Source organism: Bos indicus, chromosome 10 (genome assembly GCF_029378745.1).
Source record: "Bos indicus isolate NIAB-ARS_2022 breed Sahiwal x Tharparkar chromosome 10, NIAB-ARS_B.indTharparkar_mat_pri_1.0, whole genome shotgun sequence".
Taxonomy (NCBI): Eukaryota; Metazoa; Chordata; class Mammalia; order Artiodactyla; family Bovidae; genus Bos; species Bos indicus.
In genome coordinates this window covers 86,414,613-86,430,898 of record NC_091769.1, presented here as the reverse complement: position 1 = coordinate 86,430,898, position 16,286 = coordinate 86,414,613, and the positions used below count along the sequence as shown (strand labels likewise).

General features: G+C 48.7%; 1 protein-coding gene across 2 annotated transcripts in view; it reads right to left on the bottom strand.

Moving 5' to 3' along the window:
- Positions 1-4,599, bottom strand: part of JDP2 (Jun dimerization protein 2) — a 45,407-nt gene extending 40,808 nt beyond the window's left edge. The window contains exon 1 of one of the 2 annotated variants that reach the window (XM_019969265.2): positions 4,408-4,599. The gene's annotated coding sequence lies outside the window, so the exon portion shown is untranslated. Of the gene's footprint in view, positions 1-3,234; positions 3,433-4,407 lie in introns of those variants that run through there. The other variant, XM_070797891.1, reaches the window with a different exon arrangement.
- Between the last annotated feature and the right edge of the window lie 11,687 nt (positions 4,600-16,286).

Genomic DNA, 16,286 nt, shown 5'->3' with positions numbered 1-16,286 from the left:
AGGGTGCTCCCATGGCTGGGTTTCCATGCCCACCTCCAGAAGAAGAGGGCCAGCATTGGCTGTGTCTTTCAACTCACTGTACCCCTGCATTGCTTAGAAGGGGTCACTCCTCAGATCTTTATAAAAAAAAATGAGGGGTGGTAGGTGTCAGAAGAAGCCCCTGACATAGTGTGAGCCCTGCGTAGCCAACCCAGCCATGAAAGAAACTAGAATGTCTCCCCAAGAAAGGTTCTTCCCCAGAGACCAGGGAAATGCTTTAGACAAGCCCTGCCTATAAGCACGGGCTTTCTCTCCTGCCTAATGTAGGTGCTCAGTAAATACACAGTAAGTCGTTTCTGCCTGGATCCTTATTCTGAGCAGTGAGAAGCAGCTGAGAAGGAACTGTCTCTGGGCCTCCTAGACTTTCTTCCCTGCTCACCCTGTCCTGTTCCTGGCGCCAGGAGTTCATACTGACGCACAGCACAGACACACACACAGCCTGTGACCAATCCTCTGGCCCTTTTTTAAAAAATTATGCCATCGGCCAGTTAAAGCTTTAGAAATTGAGCTCCACAAATGGAATCCCATGGGTAGGAGCAAGAAAACAGACTAAAAAAAAAGAGAGGAAAAAAACCCAGAATGGTGGGCTCTGGCCGGGCCTCCCACAGCCAGCCACGAGTGTAAAGAAACACAGGCCGAAAATTCCAACCCTGGGTTGCTAAGGCATTTGTCTCTGCTGAGTTTTGAGAGGCCAAACCACACACATGCACAAGAGCGAGCGCGCACATACACACACACACACGTATGTGTGCGCGCACACACACAGGCATACAGAGCTTGGCAGCCTGTAAGTTCCAGAGCTGGTAATACAAGCCACGGAACCTACTGCCAAGACAAGCAACAGAACGAGCCAGGCCCAGTTTCATTGGCCACCATACGCTGCATATGGCCCGGGACGCAGCCAAAACAGTGTTCTCACCCTCCTCAAAGGCATAGGAGACCCTCTGTTTTCAAACACACCTCCACAGAGCCTTAATTAAAGGAAAATGGAAAAATAATGTGCCCGCTGCTTTCCCCCTGCCTATATAGGTATGCACACACACATACCCATACCACTCTAGTTTTCTCTTCCTATTTCAGTTTCCAACATAATTCATTCACATGGAAAAAAAGCAAACTGCATCCTGCAGCAGAAAAGCAGAAAAGAATGTAGCTTGCCCTCAGCCCTGGCTCTGACTGCTGAAGTTGAGCTGGGCCTGAATGAATACAGAGCAGGCCAACCTCGAGTCTGCACTGGCCCCTTCTTTCCAGAGCAGAACTGGAAACAGAGACACTTGTGTCAGAGACAGCCCCATTGCAACACCAACAACCCCACAACAAACAAGGCCTGGAGAGCCTAGCCCATCTCAGGGTTCTGCCAAGGGTCTGGCAGGTTGGAAAAGATGCCTACACATCCTGCAAACAGGTGGGAGAGGCAACGACAGATGCTGGTGGCTGCAAAAGCTAGGCAGCAAGTGAATGGAGAGATTCTTGTCCAAGTTCTTCCTTGGGGGACACTGTCACCAGTTATCAACATATCTCCTTGGAGGTGGCTGCAACCAACCCAGGAGAAAAGTCAGAAGCCTCTACATCCATGCCTTCTGAGTGAAAGTGAAAGTGTTAGTTGCTCCATCGTGTCCGACTCTTTGCAACCCCATGGACTGTACCCGCCAGGCTCCTCTGTCCATGGAGTTCTCCAGGCAAGAATACTGGAGTGGGTAGCCATTCCCTTCTCCAGGGGGTCTTCCCAACCCAGGGATCAAACCTGGGTCTCCTGCATTGCAGGCAGGTTCTTTACCATCTCAACCAATCCATGCTTTCTAGCTGCCCTTCAAATCTCACAGCACCCAGCTCTTCAAGAAGATTCTGGGGCTACCTACAGCTCTGAACCAAAGCCAGAGTAGAAGGGGAACAGAAGAGTCTTTGAGAAATCAGTTCTCCGTGTTTTAAACAAGGAGAAATCTTAACCAGCCCGAGGCACGAGAACAGATCATGCTTCTCTTCCCTGGTCGTCAGGTTTATATAAAATCAGAGCCATGCTCACACCTGATACCTGGCTAAACTCTCCCCTAGAAACCTGTGAAGGAAGATAAGGCGTTCATCCAAACTGCAGCCAGATTGGCAGGGAAGATGAAAGCAATGGGAGGTGTTTTTAAAAACCCTGGGGGAAGGCAGATGACATGTGAACACAGTTTTCTGCAAGGTCTTAAAGGATAAGCGGGCTCCCAAGCATAGTTCCAAGCTCCAGTCTCTCATGTTCCCCAAACCAAGACCCTGAGGACAGTCCACCGAGATTTAAACCTGGGAACACACACGGGTCTGCAAACTCCCTGTCCCACCCCCGACCCCACCACTGACCCAGGCAAAACTTGCGAGTGCAACCCCGGGATCAGGGGTCCAGGCCGTGTTAAGTCCTAACCTTTCAGGCTCTTTTGAGGGGCGAGGCAGGAGAGAGCCGTCTAAACTGGGCTGGGCCGGAGAGGAGGGGCTGGTTACCTAGCGCAGCGGGCTTGACTCCTTATGTAACCTGGCTTGGCAGTTGGGGGAGCCCAAAGGGGACCCAGCAGCCCCTAGACACCCCCCCCACGCCCCCCTCCGAAAGGGGGAATCCCCGAGCAATGGCCCTGAGGGAAACCCTCTTCATTGTATGGAGAGCCCAGCCCTTGTCAGCGCCCTCTTCCAGGTCCTCAGGGAGCCGCGCTTCCTCCCTGCGAAGGGGAGGGGCGGGCACGACTTGCCAGCAGGTCCCTGTCATCCCTCCACCACCGGCACCCTTGCACCTCCCAGGCCTTCAACCCTCCATTTCCACCCCAGGGCCGTCTTCTCCCCACTCACCCGCCTTCCCCGCCGCGCGAGAGCACCTCCCTGCAAAACGGACGGGGGAGGAGCGCGCGGGAGGGAGGCAGAGAGAGCGCCTCGGCCGTCCCGGGAGCGGACGGAGCCTCCCGTCCCAGGGCGGGAACCAAAGAGAAAGCCACCCGCTCGCGGGCGCTTAGCGGGAGCGGGTCCGGGCTGCAGAGCGCCCCCTCGCCGGGGCCGCGCGGGCTCCCAAGGCTGCAGGAGCCTCCCCGCGGGGCTCGGGTTCCGGGGGCTCCGGCGCGCTCCGCCCGCACTGGGGGTGTGGGGTGTGCGGCCGTCCCAGGTGCCCGCGCCCGGCGCGCCCCACCCCGCCCTCCCGCCCGGCGCCCGCCGGCGCGCGCGCGCCCTCGCACCCACCGTGCAGAAGCCGCGGGCGGAGGCGGCGCCCCCGGGGCCAGGGCCCTGCTGCAGGCGCCGTGCCCGCTCAGCGCCTCTGCCTCCCGGCCGCCGAGCTCCGCCCGGTGCCCAGGCCCGTCCCGGCCCGGGAGCCGCCGCGGCGCCAGCCCAGCCGCCGCCGCCGCCGCCGCTGCAGCGCCCCCCCTCCGTCGCGGCCGCCGAGCGTCCCTCCCGCAGGCTGTGGCGGGCGGCGGGACGGGTTGCATCAGCCCCGGCTATATAGCGGCCCCTGGGCGGCGGGGAGGGGTCGGGAATGCGGAACCGGCCGGGCTGCCAGCTCCAGACGTCAGAGGGGGACGGAGAGGAAGGGAAGGAGGGGACAGGGGAGGACCGGGGGCGGGGGGGCGGTGTGCATCGGGCGCTTCACACCCACTGACCTTCACCTCCCCCGCCGCCTCTCGCGCCCTCCTCCCGCAGCTCTTCACGCTCATCTCCCCCTGCGGGGGCGGCCCCGGCCCCGCAGAGCCTGCCCCGGCTCCATCGCGGTCCACCACCCCCCCTCCCCCCAGGCTCTCCAAGCCCGCGCGGTGCCGGAGCGCGCGCGAGGAAGCAGGACGCGGCCGGGCGATTATGTAAGAGCATCCCCCGCGCACCGCCGCCCGGCTTCCACCGCGAGACACGAGCTCTGGCCGGGAGAGCCGAGGAGGCTGCGGCGGGACAAGTCCAGAGCCCCTTGGAGAGCAGACGTAGCCTGTGTTGAACCATCTTCCTCAATCCTTAGCTCTTTTTTTTTTTTTTTTCCCAAACCGAGAGAGAGAGAAAGAGAGAGAGAGATTTCAACACATTTTCATCCTTGGACACTTCAGCACTGAGTGAGGAAATATCTCGCAAGCCTGCTGCATTTTCTATAGAAGGATGGGCAGAGGACCAAGGCGTTTGTTGGGTGCTTCTCCCCCCGACCCACTAGCCCACTTGGCCACTTCAGCTGTCCTTAAGCCCCAGGGTGGTGGTTCAGTGCGAGAGACCTGCCTTCCTTGGGCAGCAACCTGAACCCCTTTCCCTGTCCCAGTGGCTCACACAGTTTGCCCCCTAGTCTTTTCCGCCCAGGGACACTCCTGTGAGCAGCCCAGCCCTCAGCCCACCCCAAATGGCCTTCTTCCCCATGAGAACTTCCATTGCCAACTGGACTCCTACCTGCATCCTCCTAGAGTGGCAGATGGTTAAGGGTGACTCCAGAGGAAATGTGTCCTCTCCGGTGCCTTCAGTGTATAAAGGCACAGAGACCCTGAGCCCTCAAGCACACATGTGGCGCCCAAGCCCTTGGCATCGTGGTTTCTGTCCCCTTCCTCCAGACCCCTGGGTGCTCACTCAACCCTCTGCCTTTCTGCCTCACCCAGCGAGGAGTGACAGTGTTTATATTCGGCGACCTTCAGCCTCTTTCTCAGGGTGATGTCAGATCATCACCCGCAGAAGAAAGGAAGTGAAAGAAAAAGTTCATGCCTTCTTGGAGTGCAGATGCTCAGAGCGAAAGAAACAACAAGCCTTGAGACAGATGGGAGCAAGCGAGCAGAGCCCAGCGAGCAGGTCTCTTCAACAGGAGGACAGTGAGGTCCTATTCTCCTTATGGCCCCAGTGCAGGAAAGTATTTCTGGATCAGAGGACTGGTGTTATGGCAGGAAAGACAGAGCAAATCCCCATGACACTGACCATTTTCACCTTCACTGACAACTCTCTCCCTCAAAGCATTGAAGTTAGCAAGTAAAAAGAAAGTAAGGCCCTGAAAGAAGATACAACGGAAAATGAGTGGTAATATGATAGTCTTGTGAAAGAACATGACTCTCAGCTACAGAAAGGTCAACTACACCTTTTCTATAGCATAAAGATCAAAGCTGGGTACTGTGAAACCAGCTTACGTTGTTTCCCCGAGACTGAAGTCTGGACAGTTATATGGAAGAAAACACTGAACAGGGAGAATGTTACTCTATGCGTCTTCATCTGAGACTTTGGAAAAACAAACTGATCTATGGGTTGTTCAGTCGCTCAGTCGTGTCCGACTCTCTGCAGCCCCATGGACTGTAGCATGCCAGGCTTCCCTGTCCTTCCCTATCTCCCGGAGTTTGCTCAAACTCATGTCCATTCAGTCGATGATGCTGATCTATGTGTGGGACTAATAATTAGTTTGTGTGGTTAGAGCAGTCCTCTCCACTGTTGACTGGGCCACTGGCAGGCCAATTGGGCTTTTGCTTCGTCCACAAATAAAATACACTACAGGGGTGGCACCAAGCAGTAACTTGGAGGGCTTTAGCTCCTTCCATCTCCCTATAATATCCATTAGGTCTCCTCCATTATTTGATATGGATGCTTTTAAATTTTAAGACTTCTGTCAGTAATGCCTAATGGGAGCCGCGTTAGGCATTACTGACAGACCTCCAGCCACATGATCCTCTACTAGGCTCTTCTACATAGTCATTGCCTCTGGAAGTCTCTGGAGGGAGAGACGATAAATTGGCCTATTTATGTTCACGTTGGTCTGCTTCTCCTTGCCTTGCTATTGGAACTGATCTACCACTGGCTCTTGGGGATGGACAAGTGACCCAGCCTAAAGCAATTTAAATTTAGGATTCCTATTCCTTGCAGCTAAAAAAGTCCTGGTTAATATATCCAGCCCTGGTCAGTGCGTTGCCTCAGAGCCTGCCATGGGTCCCAAGTGAGCCTGATGAGACTAGCAATTTTGTGGACCTGCTGGGAAGAGAAGCTACCAAAAGTTGGGCCTGAATCTGCCAGAAGCTACCATGTAAGAGAGTCTACTGAGAGCGAAGCTAATGCAAATTCAAAAAATTTTAATTCAAAAATCTCCATTTCTGTGCTTTTGAAAAAAATCAAAGGTAACATATAATAATCAGTTTAAGAAATATACTTGGGCTTCCTTGGTGGCTCAGCGGTAAAGAATCCACCTGCCAATGCAGGAGACACGGGTTCAATCCCTGGTCGGGGAAGATGCCACATGCTGTGGAGCAACTGAGCCAGTGCACACACTACTGAGCCTGTGCTCCAAAGCACGGGAATCACTCCTGAGCCCACAGGCTGCAGCTACGGCATCCTGCATGTCCTGGAGCCCAAGATCCACAGCAAGAGAAGTCGCTGCAATGGGAAGCCTACGCACCACGACAAAGAATAGCCCCACTCACCACAACTGGAGAAAAGTTGCGCAGCAACAAAGACCCAACACAGCCAACAATAAATAAATAAAACTTTATATGTACATAAAAAGGAACAGACTCACAGACTTAGAGAAGAAACGTGGTTGGGGGGGCATAGCGGGGAGAGACAGTTAGAGAACTTGGAATTGATGTGTATGCATTGCTATATTTTAAATGAATAATCAGAGGGACCTACTATATATCACAAGGAACTCTGCTCAACATTATGTAACAACCTAAATGGGAAAAGAATTTGAAAAAAAATAGATACATGTATAACTGAACCACTTTGCTGTATACCTGCAATTAACACAGCATTATTAATCAACTGTACTCCAACAGAAAATAAAAAGTTATTTCCTGGAAAAAAAAATCCAAAAACAGAAATATAGGTTAGGACAGGTTATGCTGCAGTAGTAAACATCCTCCAAAACTCAGTGGCTTAACATGAGAAGAGATGATTCTTACTGCACAAGACCGCTGTGGATTGAGGTGACAATCAGGGCAGCTGTCCTGCAGGTGATGGCTCAGTATGGCACCTCCATATCAGCAAACATGTTCCTGGTCAAGATGGCATGGAAAGAGAGAGAAGTGGAGAGGGCCGTGCAGCAGCAGTTAAATATTTCCTTCCAGAGTAACATACCTCACTTTAGTTTACATCTCTTTGGCCAAAACAAGACACATGGCCATTCTTAATTGCAAAAAGGTGGAGAAATTCAGTCCTCCTATGTACCAGGAGAAGAAGAGAACAATGTCCTAGTGAACGGTTAATATATATCCCATCATAAACTGTCTAATGCCAACAGTGGGCTGCAGCCTACTTGAAGCTGGCCCCTTGGGTGGGACTTAAACACCCCAGTTTGCCACAGCTTCTACCCAGCCTGCTGGGGAATTTACATGGCTTGCCTGGCCTCTGAAAGCATTTGATTTTGCAGCTCCTGGTATAAATAAAACCAATGTCAATATCAGTCTTTCAGTGGCCCTAGTGATCCATGGGCTTATCACAAATTTTTCAAAAACAAGGTTTTAAAAATTAGCTAAACTTAAAAAATGCCACAAAGAGTTCTTAGGTGAAGGGCAGGATGGTATCATAAAATCAAACAAGAAGTTGAGACTGGCTGTTATATAGTCTACAAAATACAGAGACCTGTTTATGATAGTTTCTTCCTCCTCCTTTCCCCTGGCTCAATGAAATATCTACAGGAGAGACCAGGAGAAGTGAGCCTTCCACTCTCTTCCTTAGGATAGGAGGAGAAGTCTACATGGTAGTGATTTGGGGTAGGGTGTGCCTGCCTTAAATTTTTTTAAATTTCCCATATATATGTATGTATATATATTCATGGCTGAAGTATTTAAGAAGAAAATTTGAGTTGCCACTCAACCATCTGAGACCGAATACAGAACTACACTGAGCTGCCTTATTACAGTTCAGAGTTCAGTTGGTCATTTAAATAATTTAGACACCTTTGTTTGAATGTTTGCTGTGAGGCATACACCATATGCCACTCTATTTGAGGGGGCAAAGCAAAAAGAAGATATCATCCTTGCCCATAAAAATGACACAATAGAGGACCAGGAAGATGGATGATATTCATTAAAATGGGGAAATGAGGACTTAAGTGATCTAGGGAGGAGCTGATGCATTCTGCTCCCAGAATATTCTGTTTCGGCATATGTCTTGAAAACACCTGGGAGAAGATGAAAGGCCCATGTGGGGATGTTTCTGTGTAAGTCATGCATATATAGGTGCTCCCTGAAGTTGACACCAGGACTGTAGGTAGAATCACCAAACTCCTTTAAAGATGATCTTTAGAAATACTGAATTTCAGATAGTAGGTGATTCACAAATTTTGAGTTAATGAATGAGTAAACAGAAGCTGGCCTAGGACTCAGTCTTAGGAGATGATGATAATTAACAAACTGGGGCTATAAGAGGAGGCAAAGAAGTTAGCAAAGAGTACCCCCAGAAGCACAGAACCTCAAGTTTCTGCAGAACTCATCTCCCTTGACACAGGAGTGGGTTCCCCACTGCCATGGAAGCCAAAATGGGTTGTCAGTATGGTCACATGTAACATAGAGAAGATCTGAGATGAGTCCTCTGTACTTGTTCAGATCTGGAAAGTACGTTATAAATATAGGGATATAGACTCTAGAGGCCTCAAGTCATTTTTAAAAGAAGGAGTTTAATCTGAAAGCGTTGACATTATGCTATGAAAATGTTTCCACTTAGCACCCAAGGAATTCTGCTTCTAGAGAAATGGAGGACCCTTCTTCACGTTTTCCTTCCTTCTTAACCCCTGTCCCTTCATACCTACAAAGTGTTACTATGGATTGGTCAAATTCCTCCATAAAATCTTTGGACCTCAGTTTCCCTGTCTGCTAAATGGGGACAATAATAGTGCCTACTTTAGAAGGTTGATGTGAGGATTCAATGTGATACTTATTATTAATACCTTCCACACGCGGAGTTCAGTAAGTTTGCCTGTATTCGTCATTATCATCTTTACCACCATCCTCATTACGTTTTAGCCAACCCAAGCCCTGTTGCTAAGTAACCTTCTTAGATTTGTCAAACCCAGAGAGATTTCTCCCTCTTTCAACCTTGAGTAGCATATCCCCACCCATCTATCAGTAATCATATGCTATTTTAAATTGTTCTCTCTTTTAAAATTTTTTTGTTTATTTGGCTGCACTGGGCCTTAGTTGAATCATATCAGATCTTTCGTTGAGACACACAGACTCTCTGGTTGTGGCTTCCAGGCTCGGTACTTGCAGGCTTAGTTGCCCTGCAGCACGTGGGATCCTAGTTCCCTGACCAGGAATCGAACCCACATCCCCTGTGTTGCAAGGTGGATTCTTAATCACTGGGCCACCAGGGAAGTCCCTAAAAGTGTTCTGTTTATTTCATATTCACAGTGTCATTCCAGTGTGCTTGAGGTTACCAGAGATGCAGGGGTATCTTACATTTCTAAAACTCTTATAGCACTTGTCATATACTGACTTTGAGGTTTGCATTTAACAGCCACTTAAATAAGTGGTGGGCAAGAGTCAGAATATAATTTCTTTTGTATCCCCAATAATGTCGAAAGCACTCTGGGCTCCCAGCACTTAAGGCATATTCATCAAACAGATGCTGAGCCAAATGTAAAAGATCAGTTACTCCTCATACAGCACACACTTGTAGAATATTTAAGTGAGGAAGGGGCTGTATTTTATAGATGAGGAAATTGAGGCCCACGCTGATGACATAGATCCAGCTGAACAAAAGTTATGATGGGATTAATTCTCAGGACTCTTTTTATGCTCTGTGTTTTAAAACAACCACCAATAAAAAAGTTATTTCAGCAAATGTTTATCAAAGGGGAAAAAAAAAACGTCCCCGAGGTTTTCTGCGGGAGGTGGCGTTTCCTCTTACACTCAACAATTTTGGTGGTGTGGCAGACCGAGGTGTGGGAAGGAGCCAAGGGGAGGGGGGCCCTATGACTGGGCTGTTGTGTGAGCCCGAGTGTTGGGGGAGGGATGGGATTTTTCACTTCTAGGAAAGCTCTTCCAGCTCTAGGCAATCCAGGCCAGGTTTTGCCACCTACTTTCCTAAGCACACCACCCTGAGTTGGCCCAAGGGTGCCTTCCAGAGAGCTCCATACCTGTCCCCAGGCCAAGCTCACAGAAATTCAACCCAGGAACCAGAAGAGTTCCCCGCACTTGGAACCTGGGAGGCGGGGTGCTGTCCCTGGGCAAGGAGGAGAAAACATTTACAGTCATTAAATAGAACTCACTGCTGTTAGGACACATCTGGGCTGGCCGCAAGATGAGGCTCTGAGGGGGGCCGCTCGCCCTGCAGCCGGAGGAGTCGTCCGGACAAGGAGCCTTTGGTAGCCCCGGCCAGCCTCACAGGCTCCCTTTCAGGTTTTATGCCCACATTTCCCTACCCTCGCCTCCCACCAGTGTTTCTCTATCTCTTAAATATACCTCCCTAATCCTCCCCTTCCTCCTTTTTAAAGCCTGCCTTTCCTTTCAAATACTTCCTCAAATGCCAACTTGTTATTTTTGTGCCCTCCCCTTCAGGAGCCTTCCCCAGCGCTCTGACTGAAAGTATACTTCAGACCACAGGGCTGGATTTTCATTCATTCCTTCCTTCATTCATTCACTCAATAAATACTTCATTCCAGGTGCAGGAATGTGGCGATACGATCGTGAACAAGGCTGGCCCAGTTCTTTGGTGAATAAGTCATTAGCTAATTAACTAAATAATTACAACTGTGCAAAGGAGAATGATAGACAGGACCGACAGAGAAACCAGCCTTTCTCTTCCTGGTCAGAGCCTCTTCTCCAAATCAGCTTGGTGCCCCAGGCCTCTTCCTCTCATCACAGGAGCAGGTGTCTTATCAAAAGCTTCCTAGGAACGTGTTCCCTGCTCCCACGGGTCACAGTTTCAGTGCTCCAGGGGGTCTCCTCAGACTCCACTGCCCAGCCCTAACTCTCCCAGATCTCCATCATCATGAGGTCTCAGGTTGTCACCCGTGGCCATCCATACACAAGGGTTTCATCTACTTATCTGATCTTCAAAGATTATTTCATCATGCAGGGCAGTAGAGCACAGTGGCAAAGAGCATAGACTCTGGAACCAGACTGTCCCTTTCTCTGATACATACTAACTGTGCGGTCTTGGGCAAGTTACTTGACGGCTCTGTGCTCGATTCCATCATCATTAAAATGGGGGGAGGGTGCTGTGTGTGATAATACCCAACCCACAGGGGTACTGGGGACTTCTCTGGTGGTTCAAATGGTAAAGAATCTGCCTGCAATGTGAGAGACCTGGGTTCAGTCCCTGGGTCAGGAAGATCCCCTGGAGAAGGAACTGGCAACCCACTCCAGTATTCTTGTCTGGAGAATCTCATGGACAGTGGAGCCTGGCAGGCTAGAATCCATAGGTTCGCAAAGAGTGGGACACAAATTAGTGACTAACACACAAACATAGGCGTATTATAAAGATTTAAATATATAAATATTCAAAGAGTTACTGCCTGCAAAGCACTTGGGACAGTGGTTCGCACCAGTAAGGGCTCAGCAAGGGAGTTCTTGGATGCTATAGTTTGAATCTCCCCTGACAAGGTGTCCAGCCTTGGTCTGAACCCAGCTTGGGTCAGAGGCTCAGGGTGCTGCTTGCATGGGAGAAGAGCTTGGAACTTTCTTAAAAAGACAAGATCCTGGCAGCAATGAAGACTGCCTGGAAGCAAAATAGACAAGGGCGGTGAAGCCAGCTGGACTTGGGGCGTGTGGATCTCAGGGATCTCAATGCCCTAAATCAGGGGCCATTCTGACTGACTGTTGCTCGAGCAACAAGAAGGGAGCCCTGAGACCTGGTTTTGAGCAGGGCTCACCTACCTCCAGCTATGCACTGTGCTTCGTTGCTCAGTTATGGCCAACTCTTTGCAACCCCATGGACTGTAGCCCGCCAGGCTCCTCTGTCCATGGAAATTCTCCAGGCAAGAATACTGGAGTTGGTTGCTATGCCCTCCTCCAGGGGTTCACAGAAGAATGAAAGAAGCAATAGAAGATTCACTCTGAAAACAGAAACACCATGTAATTATTCTATGCTGTTAATGTTACATATCCAGTTAAGATTTACCAAGCCCATTTCAGAAGCTGGCCAAGGTACTAAGGGGTTAATATTCTTCTTCTTTTTTTTTTTGGCAAAGAGTCCCTTGGACTGCAAGGAAGTCCAACCAGTCCATCCTAAAGGAAATCAGTCCTGAATATTCATTGGAAGGACTGATGTTGAAGCTGAGACTCCAATACTTTGGCCACCTGATGCAAAGAGCTGACTCATTTGAAAAGACCCTGATGCTGGGAAAGATTGAAGGCAGAAGGAGAAAGAGATGACAGAGGATGAGATGGTTGGATGGCATCACCAACTCAATGGACACGAGTTTGAGTAAGCTCTGGGAGTTGGAGATGGACAGGGAGGCCTGGCGTGCTGCAGTCCCTAGGGTCACAAAGAGTCGGACATGACTGAGCAACTGAACTGAACTGAACTGATGCTGCCTGTGTGATCTTAGTCTCTCCACCAGGGTTGGAACCCCTGCCCCCTACATTGGGAGCACCGAGTCTTAGCCACTGCCAGGGAAGTCCCAGGGGGTTAATATCTATGTGTAAAAGCTTAGTTTCTGGTTCTTGGAGATTTCTCATTTGGGACTTGGCCTCTCGAAGAAGAAAAAGCTTTTCCAAGCCTCAGGGCTTAGTAATCATGGTCTCAGAGAAAGCTCCCTTAAGGAGGCACCATTGCCTGTCACCCCTCCCCCCACCACTGTTACTGAAGCATCAAAGTAAATCACATGTGTGGTCAGGGGGTTGGCTGCCAGCCTCCTCTAAGAGCAACTGGTGGACCCGAGTCCACACAGGCTCCCATTTGGCCAGGCTCATCCAGCAGAGACAGCTGCACCCTCTCCCTGGGGGAAGGCTCCCTGCCTTGGGCTAGTGTGGAATAGTAGCCAGGTGCCATTACATCCCAGATTCAGTCTCTGTGTCAACAGAGATGAGCCAGGGCCCACAGGCCCAGTCAAAGGAAGTTAGTCAGGTGCTCTTTAAAAGACATCATGAGCAGTAAAACAGAAATCAAAATAAAATAGCAGAAAGACAGCGCTCTGCCCACCTATCGAAGAAGATGGTTTCTTCCGCACTCAGTTTTTAAGGTCAGAAAAACCGCTTCCTTAGACACCACCCTTGCATCTCATTGGCCAGATTTAGTCACACGCCCATCTTTAGACCAATCCCTGGCTAGGGTGCTAGGTTGATTGTGATCGGCCTCATTCCTTCGAGGCTGCGTGGGTACCGGAGCTAAGCAGAAGCTCTACCAGCCGAGAAGGCAGAGGTGGGGAATTAGACATGCAACTTCCAGCAAAGGGAGAAAGTGTTAAAACTTAAAAGATGGAGCATGGCTTTGAAGCCAAAGAACTGGGTCCAAATGGTGCCTCTTACCAACTGAAAAAAGTTGAGTGGGATCCTTGGTCTCCGAGAGCCTCAGGTTCCTCTAACAAGGCTGTTGTGAGGGTCAAAGGAAATAATTTAATATTCATGCAAGCTCCTGGCAGACTTTAACATCCCATGAGATAGATGCTTCTATCACAATTATCACTACCAGTGAAATGGTGATGCAAGTGGATCTTCATGGAAGGGGAAGTGGCTGGAGTTGCCTATTAAGGGCACTCATTTGGTTTCTTTACAGGCTGTGGCTAAGTGACCCTTTTTGAATGAAGTCAACTACTGTATATACTACTTGATCTTCATTACATTAATACCTAGTTCATTCTCTATCCCAAAGCAATATATATCATTTAAAGTTCTTAGGTCCTTTAAAAAGCAATCCTAATTGCAGTGCAAATGCACATGTGTAAATTCCAAATTCAATTATGCTAATAGGGCTATTGGGGAGAATGTCCAATAAACATTAAATGCATTAAAAGTATGTGAAAAAATGTCAAAGTTCATCAGCTGTTCTCAACTAATCTCTCAAAGGTCATAGTACTCAAGGGTGTTTGTGATGGTCAAAGATGATGAAATTACCTCAAGTTTGAACACCAGTCTTTGTTGCTCTAACACAGAGCTTTCTTCCCCAGAGTGATATCAGAGACCAAAGAGTATTTGGCTGGTGAAGGAAAGAATGGAGACTGGGGGATCTGCCAGGTCACTTAGGCAAATGAAATGTAGGTAATTGAAATTGAGAGTCATTCAGTTGTGTCCGACTCTGCGATCCCATGGACTATACAGCCCATGGAATTCTCCAGGCCAGAATACTGGACTGGGTAGCTGTTCCCTTCTCCAGGGGATCTTCCCAAACCAGGGATTGAATCCAGGTCTCCTGCATTGCAGATGGTTTCTTTACCAGCTGAGCCACCAGGGAATCTGAAATTTAGGTACCTTGCTGTTTTTCCCTGCCTGATCCATTGGCTTGGGCCTATTAAGAAGCATCTTCTCTGGATCTCAGAGCACGTGTGATCTTGAAAGCTCTGGCTCTGAAAAAGATCTTGTACACCAACATACAATAAAGAGAGTTCCATTCTGTCAGACAACTAATTGTCTCTCCTAAGTACAAGGGATTGCTATGGTCAGTGGTGGCAACAGCCAAACAAATGAAATCAACTCTTAAAAAAGATTCACATTTTTAATAGTAGCTCACATTAATTGAGTAATTAATTAACAATCACTGTGCTAAATGATTTAAAATTTACTAATTCTTTAAATCATCACACACACACACACATACAAATATGAAGCAGGCATATTATTATCCCCATGTCACAGATGAGGAAACAAAAGCACAGAATGTTCAGTTGCTGTAGATCACAGTTCGTTAGGGGGCAGACCTAGGACTCAAACACAGATAGTCTGGCTCCAAGGCACATGCCCTTAACCATATACATTATGGTGTTTTATTTGTTTCTGCTTCTTAATAGACTTTATTTTCTAGAGCATTTTTAGGTTTACAACAAAACTGAGCAGAAAGTATAGAGATTTCCCATATCCTTCCACAAGGATTTCCCATATCCTTTCCCATATCCTTCCATATCCTTCCTGCAAGCACAGGCTTCACCACTATTAGTATCCTCACCAGAGCGGTACACTGTAACTGATGAACCCTCATTGACACATCTTTACCCAAAGTCCATCATTTACTTTAGGATTCAGTCTTAATGTTGTACATTCTATGGATCTAGACAAATGTATAATGGCATATATCCATCATTATAGTACCATACAGAGTAATTTCACTACCCTAAAAAGTCTCTGTGCTCCACCTATTCATTCCTTCCTCCCCACTAACCACCAGTAACCACTAATCTGCTAACTGCATCCATAATTTTGCTTCTTCTAGAATGTCATATAGTTGAATTACACTGTCTGTAGCCTTTTCAGACTGGCTTCTTTCCCTTAGTAATATGCATTTAAGTTTCCTTCATGTCATTTCATGACTTGATAGCGCATTTCTTTTGAATGCTGAATACCAGTCCAATGTCTGGATATACCACAGTTTATCCATTCACCTACTGAAGGACATCTTGGTTGCTTCCTAATTTTGACAATTACGAATAAAGCTGCTGTAAACATTTGCTTGCAGGCTTTTAAAAAAATGTATTTATTTGTTTATTTATTGGCTGTGCTGGGTCTTTGTTGCTGCGCAGGCTTTTCTCTAGTTGGGTCAAGCAAGTGTTACTCTCTAGTTGCAGTGTGTGGCTTCTATTGCGGTGCCTTCTCTTATTGTGGAGCACGGGTTCTGGGGAGAGCAGGCTTCAGTCGTTGCAGCACATGGGCCCAGCATTGTGGCTTCTGGACTTAGTTGTGGTGCATGGGCTTAGTTGTTCCATAGCTTGTGGGGTCTTCCCTGATCAGGCATCCAACTGTGTCTTCTGCATTGGCAGGCAGATTCTTTACCACTGAGCCACCAGGGAAGTACCCCCCCTTGCAGGATTTTATGCAGACATGTTTTCAACTCATTTGGGTAGATACCAAGGAGCACAATCGCTGCATCATACAGTAAAAGTAGGTTTACCTTTGTAAGAAATCACCAAACTGTACCATTTTTATTTCCACCAGCCATGAATGGGAGTTCCTATTTCTCCACGTCCTCACCAGCATTTGAGTTCATCAGTATTTTGGATTTGGGCCATTCTAATAAGTGTGTCCTGGTGGCTCAGACCACCTGCCTGCAATCTGCCAATCAATCTGCCTGCAATGCAGGAGACCCGTGTTTGATCCCTGGGTCGGGAAGATCCCCTGGAGAAGGGAATGGCTACCCACTCCAGGATTCTTGCCAGGACATTTCCATGGACCGAGGAGCCTGGTGGACTACAGTTGGGGGGGTCACAAAGAGTCAGA